General features: G+C 45.1%; 1 long non-coding RNA gene across 1 annotated transcript; it reads right to left on the reverse strand.

Moving 5' to 3' along the window:
- Window positions 1-2387: 2387 nt before the first annotated feature.
- Window positions 2388-16304, reverse strand: LOC122921097. The gene is made up of 3 exons (XR_006386969.1): window positions 16259-16304; window positions 4885-5047; window positions 2388-3158 (listed from the first exon to the last, which is right to left on the reverse strand). It is a non-coding gene; the product is annotated as an uncharacterized LOC122921097 (long non-coding RNA).
- Window positions 16305-16760: the final 456 nt, after the last annotated feature.

Below are 16760 nucleotides of genomic sequence, written 5' to 3' on the forward strand. Positions count from 1 at the left end.
CATCTTTTTAAAAATAGTTTTAAAAAGGTAGGCTACTTTCACACTAGCGTTTTCAATTCCGCTATTGAGATCCATCCACGCTTCAGTTTTCTCCCCATTAGTTGTCAATGGGGACAAAACTGAACTGAACGAAACGGAATGCACCAGAATGCATTCCGTTCCATTAGGTTGCGTCCCCATCGCGGACAGAATAGCCATAGATTAAAAAAACATGCATATAGTGCCCAAATTTGTGATATTTCTCCCTTTTTCAATACCCTCACAGCTTATACAAAAGTAGGCAGATGGGAGCGGAGGAACGTGGGCTGCTGTACATTTAAGGTTCTGTCGCATGGTCCTCCTGAAGATGGAGCAAAATTATTAGGAGGTATTAAGAGTTTAAAATAAAAAATAATCATTACTCATCATCAAACTCGTCTTGTTGCCCTATGAAAGCACCTTCAGTCTTTGCCCCTCTCCATTTTCATACCCGATTTGACACACAGGAAATGGCTGGGACCGTCTGAGATGGGTCACTGCCATGGCCACTAATTGGTCTAAACAATTTCACATGTGTCAAACCATGTGAGGAAGAGGAGAGGAACAGGGACTGGAGCAGCATTGAGTGAGGAAGTGGAAAGGAACAGGGACTGGAGCAGCATTGAGTGAGGAAGTGGAAGGGAACAGGGACTGGAGCAGCATTGAGTGAGGAAGTGGAAAGGAACAGGGACTGGAGCAGCATTGAGTGAGGAAGAGGAAAGGGACAGGGACTGGAGCAGCATTGAGTGAGGAAGTGGAAAGGAACAGGGACTGGAGCAGCATTGAGTGAGGAAGTGGAAAGGAACAGGGACTGGAGCAGCATTGAGTGAGGAAGTGGAAGGGAACAGGGACTGGAGCAGCATTGAGTGAGGAAGTGGAAGGGAACAGGGACTGGAGCAGCATTGAGTGGGGAAGTGGAAAGGAACAGGGACTGGAGCAGCATTGAGTGAGGAAGTGGAAAGGAACAGGGACTGGAGCAGCATTGAGTGGGGAAGTGGAAAGGAACAGGGACTGGAGCAGCATTGAGTGAGGAAGTGGAAAGGAACAGGGACTGGAGCAGCATTGAGTGAGGAAGTGGAAAGGAACAGGGACTGGAGCAGTATTGAGTGAGGAAGTGGAAAGGAACAGGGACTGGAGCAGCATTGAGTGAGGAAGTGGAAAGGAACAGGGACTGGAGCAGCATTGAGTGGGGAAGTGGAAAGGAACAGGGACTGGAGCAGCATTGAGTGAGGAAGTGGAAAGGAACAGGGACTGGAGCAGTATTGAGTGAGGAAGTGGAAAGGAACAGGGACTGGAGCAGCATTGAGTGGGGAAGTGGAAAGGAACAGGGACTGGAGCAGTATTGAGTGAGGAAGTGGAAAGGAACAGGGACTGGAGCAGCATTGAGTGAGGAAGTGGAAAGGAACAGGGACTGGAGCAGCATTGAGTGGGGAAGTGGAAAGGAACAGGGACTGGAGCAGCATTGAGTGAGGAAGTGGAAAGGAACAGGGACTGGAGCAGTATTGAGTGAGGAAGTGGAAAGGAACAGGGACTGGAGCAGCAAGTAGAAAGGCCCTCAATAGAGCAGTCCTATCCTTGTCCATGATACGGACAAGAATATGACATTTCCTATACTTTTTGCGGGGCCTGCGGAACGGAAGTGCAGATGCGGACAGCACATGGCGTTCTGTCCGAATCTTTTGCAGCCCCATTAAAGCGGACTGCATCTGACCACAGTCCTTAGGGCTCATGAACACTAACATATTTCTTTCCGTGTCTGTTCCATTTTTTGGCAGCCTGCATATGGAACCATTCACTTCAATGGAGACGCAAAAAAAAATGGAAATGACTCTATGTCCATTCGGTATGTCCGCATGGCCATTCTGCAAAAAACACGTCCTATTATTGTCCGCATTACGGACAAGGATAGGACTGTCCCATTAGGTTCTCATTCAGGCTACGGTCGTGTGCAATAGGCCTTAGACAGATTGCTACTCCAGAATTGAGGTGCGGTTTTGCCGCAAAAACTGGCGCATCCTAAGCCCCCTTTCCAGTGAAGCTCCACCCCCTTTCTGCTAAGCCCCACCCCTTGTTAAGCATGTTGGGGGAAAAGTGTGGAAACCTTAGATGTGTCAAATTGCACTAATTTATGGCACTTTTTTTTTTAGACAGATTTTTGGTGTAGACACGTTAGTAAATCTAAGCAAAAGAATGTTACAATACGTTTTTATCCAAAAAATAGGAATTTTTATTTTATTTATTTATTTATTTATTTATTTTCATCCAAACAAAGACCATTGTAACTTACTATTTAACTATAAGCATCCACTATGGGAAATGTATACGAATCGCCTCGCCATTACTGACTCCATGCGCTCTTGCACCGTCTTCATGTTTAACGCGTTTCGGAAAGACACCGATGAATAATCTTTGCTCTCAGTTATTCTCCATATAACTTGGGCCTCCCATTTCGCTGCTTGCTTCCATTAATGGCGGAAAGATCTGCGTGTACCGTACTCACAGCCGTTCCCATCAAGCTCTGTAATTTCTCCTCATTACTCTCCCCAGACATCCATACATATATTTTAGACTCACTGTCTAAAACCCATTGCTGCAGGGTGATATTAATTTAAAACCTGAGGAGTTAAAAGCTTGTCTGCAACTCCTTAGAAGAAATGTGTTCTGCGCGCATAAGAAATATACTCCTGCCAGCGATGGCAGACTTGCTGTCTTTCCCAATGCTCTCTGCTGATAGAACGCAGTGGTGCTCAGAAGGAATCCGCATCTGACTGTGTAAACTAAGCATTCCCATTTAGCCAGGCTCAAATATCTCAGCTGCATCCACATGAACACATATTAGGCATTGAACGTTCCCGGCCCATTGTAGCAATGAATAGAGAGATTAGAAACCTGGAGATAATTTGCTAATGAATATCAATTTCACATTTTGGCATCTGCGACCTGCAATTCATTTGCTAATAAAATCGAAATTTGGCAAAATGTCTTTGGCACTGATCCTGGCCCGCAGGGAAATCCAGCGCAGTTCCAAATCAATAGCTTTCTTCCTCTGTCTGACCTGGGTATGGACAAACATAGGCACGAGTGCTCCAGGGCCCCATCTGATATAGACCCGGTGAGGAATGATTAAAGAGTATTGATGGCTGCAATGGATAGAGAGGCTTAAAGGGCTATTCCTATAAACCGATGGCATTTGCTACTGATGGAAATATCTATGTGATTACAATAGAACAAAGATAAAGGTAATAAGTCCTTGATATGGTGGGGTTACCTGTAAAAGGTGCGACAATATTACATATGGGACTAGAAGGGACCACACAGTTTAAGGCAGATTCTGGATGGATAAATAGATGATAGATAAGAGATAGATAGATAGATAGATAGATAGATAGATAGATATGAGAAAGTAGATAGAGATGAGATAGATAGCCAGATAGATAGTTAGATATAAGGCATATAGATAATAGATAGATAGATAGATAGATAATAGATAGATAGTGTGGCAGACCTCTCTGCCTTTGGATTACTATATAAAACCTGATTCGTCTATTTGTTTAGCGGTTGCTGGTTGTTCGCCCAGATCAGAGCAGGGATGTGTAGTTTATGGGGATATGTGGGGTTTTGGGGGTTTTCTGTGTTTTGGCAAAGGCAGAGCCCATTGGGTTTGTTAATTGTATCACAGGCAGAGCCCATTGGGTTTGTTAATTGTATCACAGGCAGAGCCCATTGGGTTTGTTAATTGTGTCACAGGCAGAGCCCATTGGGTTTGTTAATTGTATCACAGGCAGAGCCCATTGGGTTTGTTAATTGTGTCACAGGCAGAGTCCATTGGGTTTGTTAATTGTATCACAGGCAGAGCCCATTGGGTTTGTTAATTGTGTCACAGGCAGAGTCCATTGTGTTTGTTAATTGTATCACAGGCAGAGCCCATTGTGTTTGTTAATTGTATCACAGGCAGAGCCCATTGTGTTTGTTAATTGTATCATGGGCAGAGGGGCGAGGGGGGGGGTGTACATTTGTTGGAAGACCTGCATAAAAGGCTGACATGTAGCCCATTAAACAGTTCCTGCTTGACCCTCAATACAGAGCCTCGTCTCGTACTTGGGGGCAGGGAGGGGAATGTTTGGTAGCTGACTTCATATTCGGGGAAAAGAACAGCTTTGGAGGCGTTAACCCCTTTACCTACTTGGGGTGCCGTAACAGATAGATAGATAGGAGATAAATAGATAATAGATAGATAGATAGATAGATAGATAGATAGATAGGAGATAGATAGATAATAGATAGCTAGATAGATAGAAGATAGATAGATAGATAGATAGATAGATAATAGATAGATAGATATTAGCTAGATAGATAGATAGATAATGAAATAGACCGGTAGATATGAGAAAGTAGATAGATGCGAGATAGAAAGCCAGATAGATAGATAGATAGATAGCTATGAGATAGATAATTAGATAGATAATTCTGTAGATCAATAGATAAATATGACTATTATTTGCTTTAGTTACTTATATAGTGCTTTACAGACATTATCATCATTCGCCATAGTGGGGCTCACAATCTAAGGTCCCTATCAGTTATTCCCTATTACTTCAGAAACTGGAGGAAATCCACACAAACACAGGGAGAACCTACACACTCCGTGCAGATGATGCCCTTGGTCAGACTGAAACCTAGAATCACAGTACTGCACAGAATCAGTGCTAACCACTGAGCCACCGTGTAGATAGATGATAGATCGATCAATAGATAGACAGACAGATTGATAGATGAAAAGATAGATATTAGAAGGATAGAAGAAGGATAAATAAATAAATAGATAGATAGATTAAGAATAGATAGATACAGAATTATTTACAGTACCTGTGGAACCACTCGGCCAGAATGATTTTCTTCTGCATACAAGATTATCCCAGGCATTTGGTTTGAGCCTCGGGCCACGTGCTGCCTGTAGTCTGGACACCTTTGCTTGAGGTTAGGAGACCACTTCTAGATAATGGCATGCAAGTGATCCCTATTAGCCCCTCTGCAAAAAAAAGCACATAGGCATTATCTGTAGGTGTCCAATTAAAGCAGCTGTTAGTGAATTCTGGCCAGGAACAGACTAGCAGATAAACAATACAGCCCTTAGTCATGGGTCAGAGGAGAAAATGACATTGCATGTTGAATATTGTGATGTCGGGTCAGGACCCCTCTGTAAAGAACCTCCATTTATCCAACTTAATAACCTAATTAGCTATATACCATTATACCCACCAGTGATAGCTTTAATGGCTGCTTAATGAAGACGCTATTCACGCTGAACGCAGGGCACAAAACAGTTGGGTTTACACCACGGGACGGATTTTTCATTTTTTTTTGTAAAGGTTGAATTTGATAGCATTTTCCATTAAGATAAAATACTGGGAAACATCTCCACTTGCGGCATTAGACATCCCATCTTAGACGTTTGTCCTCCGGATACTGTAGGTCATCAGTATGAGATTGACAAGGGTCCAACTCCTGACATCCCTGCCGATCAGCTGTGTGAAGAGGCCACAGCGCTCCATGAGCTCTTAGGCCTCCTCCATGTGATATCACGTTTATCGGTCAAGTGGCCTAGACACAGCTCAGTCCCATTCAGTCCCACCAAGCCCAGCCACTATCCAAAGGAGAGGCCGTAACGTTCACTGAAGCTCTGGTGAGCACTACGGCTTTCTCAAACAGCAGATTGGTGGGGGTGCCGGCAGTTGGATCTCCATGCATCTCATATTGATCTATCCTGAGGTTAAGCCTTCAATATGAAAATCCCGTAGAACCCCGTTAACTCTGATATCTGCCTCTGTTATCCAATCAGCCGACGTTTCGATAGAGAGGTGCCAATGGTAGCCTCAAGGTCAACCACCATACTGTACCTGTAAGTTTTACTGCATCCGCATGGTGTGCTCTCCTACACTTTCGGGGCCCATTCTGGAGGTAGGAGTGGGTCTCAGAGATCATCAGTTTATCTGACATTGATGGCATATTCTAGATATATGCCATCAATGTACGAGATGAGCCAACTAGGGTTGCCACCCAGCCAGTATCTCACCGGCCACGCTGGAGCGCAGGTCCTGTCCTGAGCTTCCAGTGAGCAGCGAGTGTTCACAGCAGTGCGAGTAAATGGATGAGGTGAGTTAAGGGTGAGGTAAGGGGGTATTACTATTATTGGGGGCACTACTGGGAGCATTACTATTACTGGGGGGGCTCTAATGGGGGAATTACTATTACTCTGCGGCACTAATGGGGGCATTAATATTACTGGAGGGTTCTAATGGGGGCACTATTAATTCTGGGGGACGCTAATTGGGGTATTAATATTGGGGGCACTAATGTGGGCATTACTATTACTGGGGGCACTAATGGGACACTATTATTTCTGGGGGTGCTAATGGGGGCATTATTATTTCTGGGGGGGTGCTGATAGGGGCATTATTAATTCTGGGGCGGCGCTAATGGGGGCAATATTAATTCTGGGGGGCACTTATGGAGGCATTACTATTACTGGGGGCACTAATGGGACACTATTAATTCTGGGGGTCGCTAATTGGGGCATTAATATTGGGGGCACTAATGCGGGCATTATTAATTCAGGAGGGCACTAATGGGGGCATTGCTATTAATGGGGGGCACTAATGGGGGCACTAATGGGGGCATTAATATTACTGGGGGGCTCTAATGGGGGCACTATTAATTTTGGGGGGAGCTACTTGGGGCACTAATGGGGGCATTATTAATTCTGGAGGCCACTAATGGGGGCATTACTATTACTGGGGGCACTAATGGGACACTATTAATTCTGGGGGTGCTAATGGGGGCATTATTTTATCTGGGGGGCGCTGATAGGGGAATTATTTATTCTGGGCAGCGCTAATGGGGGCATTATTAATTCTGGGGGGCGCTGATAGGGGCATTATTAATTCTGGGTGGCACTAATGGGGCATTATTAATTCTGGGGGGCACTGATAGGGGCATTATTAATTCTGGGTGGCGCTAATGGGGGCATTATTAATTCTGGGGGGCACTGATGGAGGCATTACTATTACTGGGGGCACTAATGGGACACTATTAATTCTGGGGGTGCTAATGGGGGCATTATTATTTCTGGGGGGCGCTGATGGGGGCATTATTAATTCTGGGCAGCGCTAATGGGGGCATTATTAATTCTGGGGGCACTGATGGAGGCATTACTATTACTGGGGGCACTAATGGGGGCATTATTAATTCTGGTGGGTACTTATGGAGGCATTAATATTACTGGGGGCACTAATGGGGGCGCTATTAATACTGGGGGCTACATTATGACATAGCGACTTAACACCCAGTGTTAATCCATGCCCCACAACCACACCCCATTTGGGGTGTGGCTTCACTTGGCCGTTATTTTTTCCTGGGAAAGGTAGCAACCCTAGAGCCAACCCCTTTATCGAGATCTGCCTACAATCTCGTATGTGCCTGGACCTGGAAGATCCTTGGCCAGTGGCCTCGGTTGATGACATAGAATCCAGCAAGATGGCTTTTTGAAGTCTAATCCTTTTGCTTTCGCCGCTACTTTCCTAAACTCAACGGATTTTAGTGATAATTACCAGATGATTGCTTTTATGGCCTGCATTATCCTAGCGCTATGGACACCGCTTTAGTTATCTGTTCTGTTTCATGGGATTCCTCTGATTTTTGGCCTGCTCTGCTCTTCTGGAACCTCGCTGTCTCTGCGGACGTCTTCAGAGTTTATATCAGGGCAGCACTAGTGTTTTCTCCTTCTGTTGCTTTGCCAAGTAAGAATGGGATTAAATGCTCTCAAGTTCTCTCCACTATCACTTTACCCAAAACATCCATCGCGTGCACTGAGAGGCACAGTGACTCCGCATACTTATTTATTTTAAATGCCTGATTAAAAATTCATGGCAACAGGAAGTTAGGAGAGGGAGAGGACGGAGAGGAATAATGGAATCCAGGATCTACTCATTTCAGGCTGTGGAGAAGTGTTAACTGCTGGGATATAATATTTATAGAATATTTTGGATTCTCGCTGAAAACAATGTTCGGGAATAGTTAAGCAGCTCATGAATGTAGAGGAAACTCAGTCACAATGGAGGCTTTATATTGTGTTGGGGGAAGGGGGGTCCCCAACATGTCCCCAAAGCAGCACATCACTGCTGGGTCACGTGCCGCTTGAGGACACATCACCACTGAGGCCAGTCATTGGCTGCAGTGCCGCACGTGACCACAACCAGAGCAAAAACTGTCCCGGGGATCAGAAGATCACCCAAAGCATCGGAACAAAGCAGCAGGGAGCAGGTGAGTATGAATTTCTTCATTAGGTGCCACACGTTCTGGCATAATCCTGGAAAACCCTTTTAAGGTAAGGCATCACGGTATTATTATGGAATGGTACCACAGCAGTGGTGGCCAGTCAGTGATTGGCTGAGCAGGTAGCCTAAGATATTTCCTGCGGGGAGCAGGTGAGTATGAATTTTTTCATTAGGTGCCACACGTTGTAGGAGCTAGTTAAAAAGGACCATGATCCTGGAAAACCCTTTTAAGATAAGGTGCTATCACAGTATTATTATGGAATGGTACCACAGCGGTGGTGGCCAGCTAGTGATTGGCTGAGCAGGTAGCCTAAGACATTTCTTGCGGGCAGTAAGTGAGTATGAATTTTTTTCATTAGGTGCCACAAGTTTCAGGATCTAGTTAAAAAGGACCATGATCCTGGAAATCTCTTTAAGATAAGGTACTATGACGGTATTATTAGAAAATGGTATCACTGCAGGGGTGGCCAGCCAGTGATTGGCTGAGCAGGTAGCCTAAGATATTTTCTGCGGGGAGCAGGTGAGTATGATTTTTTTTTATTAGGTGCCACGCTTTTCGGGAGCTAGTTAAACAGGACTATAATACTGGAAAACCCCTTTAAAGTAAGGTATTATGGTATTATTATGGAATGGTACCACTGTAGTCAGGCAGCCTAAGGCATTTCTTGTGTGTGTCGAACCCAAGACCAGGGGACAGCTGAACAGCAAAAGCGGGGGATCGTCGACATGAGTAATGATTATTTTTTCCGACCCCCCTTATAAATAAAACAATTCTCCTGAAAAAAAACTTTCACTGTATGAAAGGATGCGGGAGGGGAATCAACAATCACAGCAATGATCATTCATACAAACTACTCATGATAGTTCAAAGTAAACAAGCTCCGATCAGTTTGCTGTATGGTCGACCTGGTGATCGCTTTAGATAGTTTATCTGCCCACATAAAAGGACCTTTATGACTGAGCTCCTAAAAGTAAACCCAGGCATGGCACCATTGACCACTCCACTCCCCTGCTCAGTATGTTGCTGCATACACTTAAGTAAATGTCCTTCAGTGTAGTTAGCAAGGCATCTGCTATCAACAGAAAACAAAGTTATCATCTCTGCAACCTCTAGCGTTGGCTGGGGGTGATAATATTCAGTAGAGGTGATCTTACAAAGACATATGTCCCGATAGACAGCTGCGAAAACCTGAGCTGCTGATCATCTCTTCCAGGCCTGGAACAGACCACCCTTATCAAGCTATGAGTCCCCTTTGAAGACCTCACTATCTTCTCCGACTATTCCAGAAGGCCATCCCTTCTTCATGAAGGTGCCTTGCTAGTTGTTCTTCAAGATAATAGTGAACTCTTTGCTCTCACATCAGCGATTTGCATGCTAAATTGTCTTATCTATGCCATCCACAGGGCGTATGACCGAAAACCCGAGGCCACTGTCATTTGTAAACTTTCAGGGCCGACAAGAACAGATCTAGAGTTGCAGAACATGCTGGCACTTGGCTTTCAACAACAGCTGGAGAGCTGCAGGTTGTCTTCCCTTGGTCTACAGTCTGTATATACTTTGGGATGATTGACACATGAAGTCAGTAGGTCTTGTCTGCTGTCACACCATCTCTAGACAGGTGCCAAATGGACTCAGCTCCTGTGCTGTAAGCAGCCATCCCTACAGAAGCCCCTTGTACATTCTGATAGCTTATCTCCTCTTATCTTTCCAAAACAACTACTGTTACAGAAAGACAGGACAGCGAGTTTAAAAGGACACCAACACACGAAGACATGCTGTACTGAAAACTACATTTCAAGGACCTCTATTGAAAAGTACTTGGATCACATAGAGATCTGCATTGTAAAGTTTTACATACCTGCTGAGATATTTCCACCCACTGGTCATTGGGAACATATATTCTCATTTCACATCCAGCGGCATAACTAGAAATGACTGGGCCCCACAACAAATATTTGATTCTTCGCCACCCTCTCCTGGCACATCAATTTCTCCTATGTGGAAAGAACTAGTCACTTTGTATTTGGATCCATAGACACCCCAGACAGGGCGACGCTAACCATAGGTCAAATGGTGCAATTGCACCAGAGCAACCAGCGGCAGATCACATAACTCATGCGTCCCAATCATCTCAGATCCAGCAGGACAATTGGGAGGCTGCTGCTTGTCCTGATTCCAACTGTATCTGCGCCCTGAGGATACAGATGCAGTTGAATATGGTGATGAAACAGAGAGCCATCGACCCTTTCAACACCATTCATCGGCCTATGCTCTCCCTAGCAGTCAGGAGCAATGCAGTGACATCATCACACTTGCTGAGCTGAGCAGGGGAGAGCACAGGCCGGGGAATGATGTGCTCCATTCATTGGAGGGGAACAGGGCTAGGTGAGTATTACTTTTCATTTAATTAACTACAAGGCAGCACTATTGTGAGGGGGCAACTCTATTTTTAGGTGGGCTACTAAGGAGGCATCACTATTGTGAGGGTCGCTAAGGGGGCATCACTATTGTAAGGGGGCACAAAAGAGGCAGCACTATTGTAAGGGGAGCATTAAGGGGTCATTTCCTGTGAGGGGGCACATAGGAGGTCATAACAAATATAAGGGGGGGACTAAGGGGGCATAATTACAGTGTGAGGGCACTAAGATGGTATTCTACTGTGTGGGGGGCACTAACTGGGCATAACATGGGTTAGTAGAGTATGCATTTTGGAGACATTGAAGGATGACCATATTGTGTTGGAGCACATAAGGGACCATCATATTGTGTTGAGGGCACATAAAAGGGCATTCATTCTATTGTGATGGGAGCACATAAGCAGCATCATATTGTTTTGGGGGCACATAAGAGGGCATTATTTGGTGTTGGGGCACAGAAAGCGACACCATTTTGTATTAGGGACCTATAAAGGGGTATTATTCTGAGTTGGGGACACATAAGGCAACATTTTACTCTATTGCAGGAAAATGAGGAGTCACCATATTGTGTTGGGTGCACATGAAAGGACATTATTCTGTTTTGGGAGCACATAAGAGGGCATCATATAATGGTGGGTGCACAGAAGGGGCATACCAATGTGTTGGATGCACAAAATGGGGTATTATGCTATGTTGGGGGCAAATAAGGGATTCAATATTGTATTTGGGACACATAAATTGTTCTGTTAGAGACACAAAAGGGTCCATTATTTTGTTTTGGGGCACACAAGATGAAAAAATACTGCGTTGTTGGCTTTTGAGGGGCCGCCATATTGTGTTGGGGGCACATAATTGGCCATTATTCTGTGTTTGAGCACATAAGGAGGGTAATATTGTTTTGGAGGCACATAAGGGGGCACTAGTTTGTGTTGGAGCACATAAGGGGAAATGATACTCCGTTGTGGGCACATAATGAGCTGCCATATTGTGTTGGAGCCACATAATGGGGAATTATTCTATGCAGGCCATTATATTGCGTTGAGGACACATAACGGAACATAATATTGTGTGAGGGGCATGTAGGGGCACTTTACAGTGTGAGGGCGCATAGTGGTGTGATGGAGGCACAGGTTAGCAGTGGGATGAGGAAGAGCTTAGCAGTGCAATATATAGTAGTGCTGGGTGGGTGACTACTCCCCACGTTCCAGGCCGGGTTTTTGCCAGGCATAAAAACCAGCCAGCACTGCCAGGTGGAGAGGATTACCTCCGTCTGACAGTGGAGCTCAGGAGGTCTGTGCACTGGGGTCTGAGGCCTGTGCTGGAGAGCGGAGACCCTTGTGTCAGGGGAACAGCCGCCTAAAGCCTGTACATAAACTTTCTGAGGCAGAACTGCCACCACGGTGACTTTTGTTTTATTAACTTGCCATTGGGTGTGAAGTAACACCAACACTGCAAAAGTGACGTTCTGTTTTTGGCACCATGTGTGAATAAACACTGAAGTTTGAATTACGAACTTGTATTTTGCCTCTGTACTGCGCCCGCTTATATATATATATATATATATATATATATATCATGCTGAGATTTTATATATAAAATCTCAGCATGATATGGCATTTTAATATGGGCTGAAATTCTGTCAAAAATTGCAAGCAGGGGACTATTATATTACTTGTAGACCAGGATCCCATTTTTTATGTAAAACTGGCCTTTTTATGATGAACTTCAAAAATGAATCACTCAAGGACCAAAAATATGAATTTGCCTTTAGCTTGATGCTAAAAACTTTTATTAGAGATGTAAACTATTCATTATGTATAGGTAGTAACCGATCGTACAGAACCTTGATTTACTGAATTTGTGTGCTGGTGTCACCTCTACTGGAAGGACATTCCACAAATACACCTCCGGTTTAGTAAGATAATACCTCCTTCCGTTTCCTGGAGCACACTATCCGCCTTTTTTAGCATGACATCTTTTATCATGTATCCTCCTCCAAAGTGTGTTTAGAGTAAGCCCTTATACACAAGTGTATATCTGTATGCCACACTGGTGATGATGCATAGTATAAGGCTGCCGGAAAAACTCATGATATTAAAAAAACTAACAGTATTTAAATGTATTACATATGTGTGATGGGGAAGTTTTCAGTTTGTAGGCAATTTTTTTTATAATAATTTAGGAGAGATGATCATCACAAGTCCAGCTTTTTCTTACCTAGAGGCCACTACTGGGGAAATGTGGTATTGCATGGTGGCCATTCATATAAATGATCAACCATGTAAAACATGGTTCACCAGAGGAGCTCTCCATTTTGGTTCATAGATCGGACCTTCACAGGGTTGGACTGGCCCAGCAGAGTACCAGAGGATCCTACTGTGGGCCCAGGCTCTGATATCATAACTGGCCCAATAGATCCAGGAAAAAAAAAAAAAACATTTGCCTTTGGAGCCAATCACCTCCACCTATACAATGTACAGTGCTATGCTTGGTAAGCTTCAAGAAGTGCAACTTCTCAAACAGCTGATCTTGGGGGGCCCGGGTGTCAGACTCCCACCGATCAGATACCGATGACCAGGGCCGGTGCAAGGATTTTTGCCAACATAAGCGAAGCCCCCGCGCAGCTCACCTGGCCCTGGTCATGTCTGCAGCAGCTGGCTTCTCCTCTGTGTGGTCCTGGTATCTTCGCTCTGCTTCAGACAATCGCTGGTTTGAAGACCGTATTTGTTGCCCTATAAGATGCACCGGCCCATAAGACGCACCTAGGTTCTAGAGGAGGATAATAAGAAAAAAATATTATTCCTTTACTCCTCAGGTCAGACCATCAATCAGACCCCCAATGTTAATCAAACCTCAGATCAGACCCCCAATGCCTCAGATCAGCTCCCCATGTCCGCCATCATGCCCCCATTGTCAGCCATCACCCCCCCATGTCACATTTCTCATCCTCCATGTCACATCACCCCCTCCTTTTTACATCACCCCCATGACCCCCTATTGTGTCACATTTCTTCCCCCCCCCCCCATGGCACATCATCCCCCCCATGTCACATTTCTCCCCCTCCATGGCACATCACCCCCTCCTTTTTACATCACCCCCATGACCCCCTATTGTGTCACATTTCTCCCCCCCCCCTACGGCACATATCTCCCCCTCCATGGCACTGGCACAGACGACAGACAATCCCCCTCCCAATTAATGTTGTGTAAGTAAGTTACAGTAATAAACATGCGCTCATCACCTACCAGTTGGCAGTCTGGCTGTGTGTGAGTCACAGCATGAGTCACCAGCTCCCTCCAGTCCCAGCTGCTGCTGCCTGCCGCGTGCCGCAGCGCCAGGCCAGTCACACCCCCTGCTGACCCCATGACCATGTTGCTATGCTCACGTGCTGCTCTGTGAGTGAGAGCTGACGCTAGGGCCGCACGGCACACACGCATGCAGGCTGGGGCGGGCGCCCTGCGGCGCAAGAACTACTCGGAGTACTCGCAAGTGGTTTCTAAAAAAAAAAAAAGGTTCATTTTTCCGCCCACCCCTTCTCTGCGCTGGTTGCGCTCTAAGGCAGCTGCTTGGTCTGCCTTATGGTAGCGCCGGGCCTGCTGATGACCTATCCAGAGGATAGGTCATCAGTATAAAAATCTCCGAAAACCCCTTTAATAATATTTATAGCAACTATGACTATAGTTGAAGGGGTTCTGTTTAATCCTCTGGATAGATCATCAGCATCTGATCGGCGGGGGTCTGACACCCGGGACCCTCGGCGATCAGCTGTTTGAGAAGGCAGTGGCGCTCGAGGAGAGCCGCGGCCTTCTCACTGTTTACTGCCGGCCCAGTGACGTCACGACTAGTATCAACTGGCCTGGGCGGGGCTAAGCTCTGTTCACTTGAATGGAGCTTAGCCCCGCCCAGGTCACTGATACTAGTCGTGACGTCACTGGGCCAGCGGTAAACAGTGAGAAGGCGGCTGGAGCGCCGCTGTCTTCTCAAACAGCTGATCGGCGGGGGTCCCGGGTGTCGGACCCCCGCCTATCAAATGATCATCAGTAGAACCCCTTTAAGTCAGTAATTAAACTTATCATATGACCAAACCAAAAAAAAAATCTTTTTCCCGGCAGCCGAAGAATTCAAAGTGATTTTGCAAAACAGAATAAAAATAAATAAATAAATATGTATATACTGTAACTTTATACTGTAACTTTTTGCAGAGTCACATTTGAGAGGGAGGAAAGAAAAAAAGTTATTTTTTCAAATATTTGATACGGTATGAGTCAGCTGTCTGGTCTTCCAGCTGCCTTATCTGCTCCTGACCTTGTATGAGCCAGAATTAGCTCCTAATTGGCCCTGTTTGTGAACAACTAGCAACAACAGAACTTTTTATCTACAGAAGATTCCAAACAAGAGGATTTTCTATTCTGGTCCTGATTGTGTGTTTTAGAGCATAGTCTGAAGATGACGTTTTTTCTTCATATTGATCAACATAAAAAAAAAAATCAAAGACAAAGGTTCTAGTGATCTCCTACACTTAAAGAGGACCTGTCGCCACATGTCCATTTTATTAACTAATTGCATTTTTCCTTTAATAACAATTCTGGAGCATCTTTCTTTAAGACTGTATGATGTGCCGTGCCTTTATTATTCCTGCTAGAAGTTATGAATGAATTACTAGCAGTTTACAAAGAAGGTCCAGCTGGGTGTTACCCTACATAGTCTGACGCTATCCAACCAGTGTTGCCAGTGTCAGACAACTACAAAAACTCTTTTTATAAATCTTGAATTGGGGTATGGGTTACATGATGGCTGCATCCTTCCGCAGCCTACAGGAAAATCATTGATAAGTTAGGGTGCTGACACACGTTCAAGCTTTTTGATGCAATTTTTGAAGCTAGAATCAGGTCTGGATCATAACAGGAGAGAAAGTATTAGGGCAAATACTACTGTACTTCTTCCCTTTTTTAATCCACACCTCGTTTTGGCTTAAAAAACTACATAAAATTAAGCACCCTTAAAGAAGTTTTCCAGGAGTTTTATTGGTGACCTATGTTCTGGATAGGTCATCAGTATCTGATCGATGGGGGTCCGATACCCGGGTCCTCCACCGATTAGCTGTTTCAGAAAGCACCAACACTCGCAGTAGCTCTCCGCAGTCTTCTCCCTGCTCACCAAGCACAGCGCCATACATTGTATAGCGGTTGTGCTTAGTATCTCAGCCTAGACCCATTCACTTCAGTGGGGCCGACCTGCACCTAGGCCACGTGACCGATGAATGTGACATTACATGGCCTAGGAAAATCTGGAGAAGGCTGTGGGGCAACTGCGAGCGTCGCAGCCATCTCAAACAGCTGATCGGTGGGCAGGAGTGCACCTATCCTTTCTGCTGCCTGAGGCAAAAATTAAAACAGCGCCCCCCGCCCCCCCATTCTTAACCTAACCCCTTACCTCCTAACATTACGTATATCACTACAAAACATACAAGGTAATACAGATCCCATACCTCTTACATCCAGTGACATCTCCTCTGATGTAGATGTTCCCTTTCCTCATCTTCTCCATTCAGACCAGACCACCATGATGATTTTTCAGCCATTTCTCTTCTCTGCAGTTTGACAAAAAATAAATAAATCTTATTTTCCTACTTTTCTATCATCCTCCTACCATCTGGACAAATCATCCTACTACCCCCAATACTGTGCCGCTGTGCTCCCCAATACTATACTGCAGAAACAGATAAACCCCCTGATAATAGTAGTACCATGCAGATAGTGCCCTTCAATAATTATTGGCACACAGTGCCCTAAAATAACTGCGTCCAGCAAATAGTGTCCCTGACACCAATAGTGTAAACATAATGTCCCCCAAAAATAATTGTGCTAAGCTGATACTGTGCCAGGGTGCCCCCACAGTAATAGTGCTCCCCAAAGTCCCACCAATAGTAATAATTCTCTGCTTGAGCACACTTGGTAGAAATAGTGCTCCTACAAGATGTCTCCACTGTG

This window comes from Bufo gargarizans, chromosome 10 (assembly GCF_014858855.1).
Source record: "Bufo gargarizans isolate SCDJY-AF-19 chromosome 10, ASM1485885v1, whole genome shotgun sequence".
In the NCBI taxonomy this organism is placed as follows: domain Eukaryota; kingdom Metazoa; phylum Chordata; class Amphibia; order Anura; family Bufonidae; genus Bufo; species Bufo gargarizans.